The sequence below is a fragment of the Electrophorus electricus genome, chromosome 1 (genome assembly GCF_041902795.1).
Source record: "Electrophorus electricus isolate QZ-2024a chromosome 1, ASM4190279v1, whole genome shotgun sequence".
In the NCBI taxonomy this organism is placed as follows: Eukaryota; Metazoa; Chordata; class Actinopteri; order Gymnotiformes; family Gymnotidae; genus Electrophorus; species Electrophorus electricus.
The window spans coordinates 40775406-40783099 of NC_137497.1; the positions used below are offsets into that span (position 1 = coordinate 40775406).

Genomic DNA, 7694 nt, shown 5'->3' on the forward strand with positions numbered 1-7694 from the left:
TAACATTTGTGCAACTGTTGGTTGTTTCTTAGTTTTCCATGAAATCAAACCATCTTTTTTACTTAGACTGAAACACTATCTCGCCTGTCTGCTGCCTAATCAGCATTGCTGTAGGCCTGTAACTTCAGCTCGTCCTTGCACTTTCTATAATACATTGTACAATGTTCAAGAAGTACAGTCTGTTGTACTTTTTGATGTTGAACTTGTTACCATCCTTGAGTTGCATCTTATCTCCACCCTGCTGGACGCTTACTCTGTCTCTGTTGGTCATTGCTGCTTTTACAGAAAGTCTTGCGGATATGAGGGGATATGCAGTCTGTGAGTTTCACTGCGCACTGTCCTCCTTTACTGACTACTGATGAATATATCAATAACCTACAGTGAACATTCTGAGTAAGTTTTCTACTCTGTGGGGCATAACATGGGACATTCATCATCGCATTCACAGACAGGTAAAAGCATGGTCTGTTGATCTTTACCTGTTAGAAAGAGTTTAATCACTCTGTCCATTACTGCACACTGTAACCTAGATAAGAGATGGAAAAACATGGTGGAAGTTGTACATTCTGCTTGTACTGGCAGGTGGTGATTCTTTTTCTAAGCCATTCCCAACCCAATTCAGTTTGCATCTCAGTGACGGAGTGCTTGCTTTCATTCTGTAACTATATTCTATAAGACACTGTAATGCAGGTGAAAACCAAACTTCTTCCCAGTTGATACAGAAACAATCACTAAAACACTACTAAGCAATCTTAGTTGTATAATCTGTATCTATTGATACACTCCCCCCAGTTTATATTTCTAATTCAATATGAACACAGGTCCACTGTACTAAATTTCTTGGTATACTCATTCATGAGAAACTATGTTAGTACTTATCTTACTGTAATATTATCCAGGTCAGTACTTTCAAAAGTAATAAAATCTCTTTACATATTCTATAGAAATGGTTTGTTAGAATGATGTCTTTAGTTAATTATGTACACTTTCATCCACATTTTCAGAATTTCTGATATATAAATATTTATGAAATTAACCAAATATTCCTGTTTATTTTCTCATACTCTTCTTTTGGACTCCTTTACATTTAAGACTGAATATAACTTTGATCAGGGGCCAAACAGTTGCAGCTTGGTGGTGGGGTGTGAACTTCTAATTACAAGACCAAAAACAAACAGCTTAAACCACTGAGCTGCCACCATGCTTTACAAACAGGTTTCAGTACAACAAGGTCTACACATTTTTCATTAGAATTTCAGACCCTCAGCCTAGATCAGTTTTCCAACACATATACAGTATAATTCTGGAACAGTCTCACCAGGTTCAAAAAACAGATCAAAAATAATTTCTCAATCTAAAACAATTATTTGTATATCAATTCGGTGTGTTTATCTGCTTTCTTTTATTATTCCTTATTGTTTAATTAAATGTTCTATTTTTTAATTAATTGGAGAAACTTCCAACAGAAAAGTGCATCAAGCTTGCAAGCGTTAAAGCAGTCACTGCTGCAAAAGGTGCTTTAAACAAACACTATGGAACAAAAAATTGTGTTGAATTAATTTTAAGACGAGTGTGAAACATAACAATATTGGCACCTATGGCGTGTTCCGTTGACCAATGCAAAACAGCTGTAAAAGCGCACTTGTATAAAGTCTGAGTGCATCTTGCCTTGATTTTCTTATTTGCCTAGTGTGGTTTTCATGTTCCTGTTTTGGGGGATTAGCATCAGTCAACAGCATTAGCTTAGACTAGGTTTTAGGCATTCCTCATTACTGTTGGTTTTTAGTTACCTTTTAGTTATGTTAGCTGAGCCATGTGGGCTTCTGTTTTTGTTGTTTTTCTTAGAATGTTTTTCTGTTAATAAGCAGAACCACCCTGCTATAGTGTCCACAGAAAATCTCATCAGATCCTTTATCACATATGCAGGGAAATTGTTTTTTGTAGCTCTAAATGGTGAAACCAGTTTATGTCTGGTTTGTTTATATATATATATATATATTTGCACAAATGCACTACTTCTGCATTTTAATGTATGAAATATCATTCTACTTATTAGTATTTTTATATTATTATTATTATTATTATTATTATTATTATTATTATTATTATTATTATTATTGTAGTTGTTGTTGTTGTGTTGATGTTTCTTACCTTCCTTCCTGTAGACACCACACGCGATGGCAAATAAATACCAGTCCTTTGGTCATGTTCTTAAGTTAGCTGAGCCATGTGGGCTTCTGTTTTTGTTGTGTTTCTTAAAATGTTCTTCTGTTGATGAGCAGAACCCCCTGCTATAGTGTGCACAGAAAATATGATTAGATCCTCTATCACATATGCAAGGAAAGTGCTTTTTGAAGCACTTTTGAATTTGATATGTACTTTTATTCAACTTCATTTTTATATACATTGTATATAGTAGATTTATTTTTATTATATAGGCTATACATGTCTTACGTGCACAACTGCAAAACGTTTGTAAAACATTTGAGCTGTGTTTTAACTTATGAAAAGTATTATTATTATTATTATTATTATTATTATTATTATAATTGTGGTGGTTGTTGTTGTGCTGATGTTTCTTACCTTTGTCTGCTGTAGACACCACACTCTCAGTGACAAAGACCTGTCCTTTGGTTACTTTCTTTAAACAAAACACTTAATGATAGATATTTGACTTCCTGAACTCTGTCATAGTTCTGACTTCCTATTTCTTTGAACTAAATGTGGTTAGTGGCTCAGACGACTTTACACTTTATTTTTGAGATTTGATCAATACATGACCATACTGGTGCCGTTCTCTGTCATGATCCAATTATATGCACTAAGCATATGGCAAGTAGTTCATAATAAAAATAGGGCAGTGTTGTATAAGAAACAGATCAATTCTTCTCTTGTTATTTTTAGACATGGTTTGTGCTTTGCAAGCACACATATCCATACAACATTCACATTAATTTAGCACTGCCCTTTTCTGTGCATGTTGAAGCCTCCATGGCTAATACGCTCATGAAATCATTTATCCACAACAAAAAAAAAAGTCACCAGATTTCCTTTCAACATATTATTTATAAGCAAATATACTCCAGAAATATTTACTGATACATCTTCTCTTATCATACATCTCATCCATTAAGTGAGGTGGGTTTGGTCTTCTGTGATATCATTTTTGATTTTACATTATATCATGAGAACATTTTGTATGTGTTTAAGCCCTTTAATGTATTATTACATTATTACTGATAAAAACTATAGACTTTAAGACTTGAATATTTTAAATGTTAATTTTGCTGCATTTACTTGCTACTAAAATACCACCATCTTGTTATATAGCATTAAAAAATAAAAATGTTATAACCTTGTTTCTCTTCTAAATTTGACTTTTTCCTTAAAAGCGGGGCATTAACCCCTCATTTAACCCTATACTTGCTTATGACTATACATTTTGAGTAAAAAATACCTTATGTCAAAAATATTTGCACAGAAAATCTGTTTTGGGATAGCATTATCCAGCTGTCCACAGCAGAAATCAATAGAACACTGAAGGCATGTGTTAAAAGCACAGAAGAGATGAGCCAGTAAGTATGTGAAAGGTCTACAAAGACGATGATCGCAGGAAAGAGAAACGTCTGCCTCACGTTAACTCTGCTTTTTAGATATGAGTTTCCTGTCATTCAGGAAGCACTCAGTCAGAAAGGGCTAAGTCACAGAACAGCCAAAGAGAGTTGTATAGCCCCATGTAAAATTAAAACATTTCCAAAAATGAAGTTGAATACCTATTGTGTCCACTGGCTTCCAGAAGAATGAAAAGTATATGAAAAGTATCATTATTATTATTATTATTATTATTATTTTTATTATTGTGGTGGTTGTTGTTGTGCTGATGTTTCTTACCCTTGTCTGCTGTAGACACCACACTCTCGGTGACAAAGATCTGTCCTTTGGTTACTTTCTTTAAACAAAACACTTAATGATAGATATTTGACTTCCTGAACTCTGTCATAGTTCTGACTTCCTATTTCTTTGAACTAAATGTGGTTAGTGGCTCAGACGACTTTACACTTTATTTTTGAGATTTGATCAATACATGACCATACTGGTGCCATTCTCTGTCATGATCCAATTATATGCACTAAGCATATGGCAAGTAGTTCATAATAAAAATAGGGCAGTGTTGTATAAGAAACAGATCAATTCTTCTCTTGTTATTTTTAGACATGGTTTGTGCTTTGCAAGCACACATATCCATACTACATTCACATTAATTTAGCACTGCCCTTTTCTGTGCATGTTGAAGCCTCCATGTGTCACGGTTGGTCAGCCAATTAGCAGGGGAGACACACCCACCCCTGCTAGGGACTACTCATCGCACCTGCCCCGTTCACAATACTCTGAATTCTATTTCTGAACATTTTGGGTTGAAGAGTACTGAAGAAATGGACAGCTGAGGCCATCAGGATATTTGCAGAGTATCATTCCTTCAGGTAGATATTGGACATGTCATCCTAAGAAACAAACAATCAAACAAAAAACATCATGACTCTGTTCTTAATACATACAAAATAAACTTAATAGTAAACTTAAAATTAATAGATGCGTCTGAGCAGGGTCAACTGTAAACTACACAGTGCTTTTACTCTCCAGGGTTGAATGTGAGGAACACTAATTTCTTCAGTACTAGAGTTCATCAGTTCCAGATATGGGGGGCACCCTGCTCTGAATGTTTGTATTTTCTCTGCCCCAGCCTACCTGATTCAGACTATGAAAGGCCCAATAATTAGATGATGAGTTTAGAAATCAATTGGAGCAGAGAGAACATGGCAGATGGCCCAGCACTGGAACTGAGAAACCACTACATTACTAGCTGTACTAACATTGCATTGTCTTTATTGGGCAGTGTGCTGTTGCTACCTTGGGAGCCTGTGAAGTCACCATGGAGTTATTGTAAATATTCCCACCACATGCAGTATTTGTATAGATAATGTCAAAGTTATACAAATGATTGATCATCATCTGTTGGGTGTTGGTCTGGGTTCCACTTGACTCTATGTTCTGCCTAAATAAACAAAACAGTGTTCCTTAGAAAAAAACATCTACAACATATTAAAATTAAGTATTGTAATAACTTAAAATATATGTACTGTACATATACACAGTTGAAAAATGTTAGAACAATACATTTGCATGAAGCAATTACTTCTTACATTATTCATTTGCAAATCAAACCGAGGTTAAATGAAAATTTTAATATTCTCTAGTTAAATTAATTTGAAAAGTAAATAGATTAATTTATTTTTTGTGTACAGTCTAACTGGAATTAAGGTCTAAAGTGGGCAGGTCAGTGGAAGACTGAGGCCTAGTAGTAGACGATGGAGCAGTAGTGAAGCATCTGAATACATTCAGTAGGTTAATCAAGAGACATTTAATTTAACTGTTTAAATAAGATTTGTTTATAATCTGATGAATTCTGTTGTTTTTCACATTATTTACAGTGTCTAAGTTTATATTTGTAGATTTTTTAATGATCAAAATGACAGAAAACTATGAACATTCAGAAACGTTTTCCTTGAAGAGGCAGATTCCTCTGGGTGTTTTTGTATTCAAATATACAACTTGTTTCTGAATTCAACAAATATTCAGATTATTCAAGGAAAAAAATATGGCCATAAAGATTGTGTCCACACTATTTCTAGGTAATAAGACTTTTGTCTGACTGAAGTGCATATTTTCCTTTGCTACAGTTCAACCCAGAATGAGTCATTTCCGTATTAAAATGATTACAAACATGACTGCAGAGGAGCTTTTGGACTTACCTACACTGGGTTGGGTTCTCTGAACTTGTATTTTTAGCTCCTCCTGAGTTTTCATGTCTGAAATTAAATCAGTATGTACAGATTGAAGAGCAAACAGACTATAAATATGTGAGACAGAAATCTGGTCTATTAAAAAAGAAAAAAGGTAACAATAGACCTTAAAAGGTGCTGCTAGGGTTTAACTTTAGCCCAGTACTAAGACACCAGATAAATGTAATTGTGACTGTATAAATGAATCATAAAAAACTACCTCGTTTTCAGTCTTCTGTGGACAACTAGCACAATTCCAACCACAATTAAAACTATGGCCACCAGAATGAAATAGTAAAATCCAACAGTGCCTGGAAAGAATGGAGGAAATGACTTAAGAACAAGCAGTAATGTCCTTCTGCGGTTTCCCCTACACACAAGTGAGAAGTATCCAGTACCTTTTGCCAGCTGTGGAACGCCAGACATCTGGTAAGTGTCATTGCCCAAGTAGTTTGCTGCCTCACAAGTTACAAAGTGGCCCGGTGGCCCTGTCATCACTGACACTGTGGTCCTTCCCGTATAGTTATTTGTCATGTTGAAGTGTGGAAGGAGAGCACTTCTTCCATCAACAGTCCAGGAGATGCTGGCGTTTGGCTCCGCCTCCACCCAGCACATGCAGTGCAGAGATCCTTCCCTCTCCCAGCAGGCTGAGTCTGGCAGGATGGTGGGAGGGACTGAGACACGGAGACAAAGTCATCAGCAACACAATCACAAAATCTTAACAAAGACCACGGTCAACAAACAGTTCACTTGACCAAGAGTGACTCTTTTATGAATGCTTGATGGATTATGGACATGCACATCTTATCTCTCGAAGATATAAATGAACCCTCCCATGATTGAAACATGTGCAGTAATTCTAACACAGTATATGAGAGTAGATTGAGCAGGTCCATGTGTCCAATCATCTCTTACCATGAGTCATTCCAAAGTACGTAAAATAGTGTAATAATTCCCTGAGGCTGAGGTGTCAGACTACAATTCAGAACAGACACACATCAATTTAGGGATTTCTTCCCCATAACATACCTGATGTACAAAATAAAGGAATTGATATTGAGATTTTATTGAATCTATTGTGTTAAATAATCTAAAGAATATATCAGTGTAATAATGTGGCCTGTAAGAACTGTTGTTTGACAGCGTTTGCTCAACAGGTGTCAACTGTGATAGCAGCAAAGCATGTTGAAAAAGTAAATGCACCAGCTACTCACAATGGACATTCAGAGACAGTTGGTCTGATTCACCCAGTCCGATGGAGTTATGGGCAATGCAGGAGATTTTCATATCTCGTCTGACATCTTGAAGCAATAAACTTCTTGTCTTGTGGTTAATGTTGCTATTCATTTGGATGATGCGCCACTCATAGCTGGCCACTGGAGGGTTGCTGTCACTACTACATGTTAATGAGATGTTACTACCCTCAACCACAGGCGTTGTTCCACTGGTATGTATGTTCACATTTGTTGGGGCATCTGCAGAAATGAATTTAATATAAACTATATATATTCATAAAGCCTTATTTCATATAGTCCACAAACTAGATTATGCAAGGATACAATACAGAGTTTCTCAATTAGAGTTTAGCAGTTCATTTGATGGTTTGAAATGCTCTGGCATTCTTTGTTGCATTTTTAATGTGGTTTTATTTTTAACGATGAATTAAATTTATTCTCATCAATCCCCCTACCACCCAACCTGATATTTAATTTACATTTTTCAAAACGTTTAGATAATGTAAAATGAGGAAAACATTAGCGTAGTCTTTACTCACATAAGATGTTAAGTGCATCACCAGTCGCAGTGTTTCCATCTGACATTCTCCTGCATGTGAGCCTTTTACCATGGTCTCGA

General features: G+C 35.6%; 1 long non-coding RNA gene across 1 annotated transcript; it reads right to left on the bottom strand.

The window, feature by feature from the left end:
• Positions 1 to 477: 477 nt before the first annotated feature.
• On the bottom strand, positions 478 to 5968 carry LOC145645805 (uncharacterized). The gene is made up of 3 exons (XR_014116136.1): positions 5811 to 5968; positions 2152 to 4502; positions 478 to 526 (listed from the first exon to the last, which is right to left on the bottom strand). It is a non-coding gene; the product is annotated as an uncharacterized LOC145645805 (long non-coding RNA).
• Positions 5969 to 7694: the final 1726 nt, after the last annotated feature.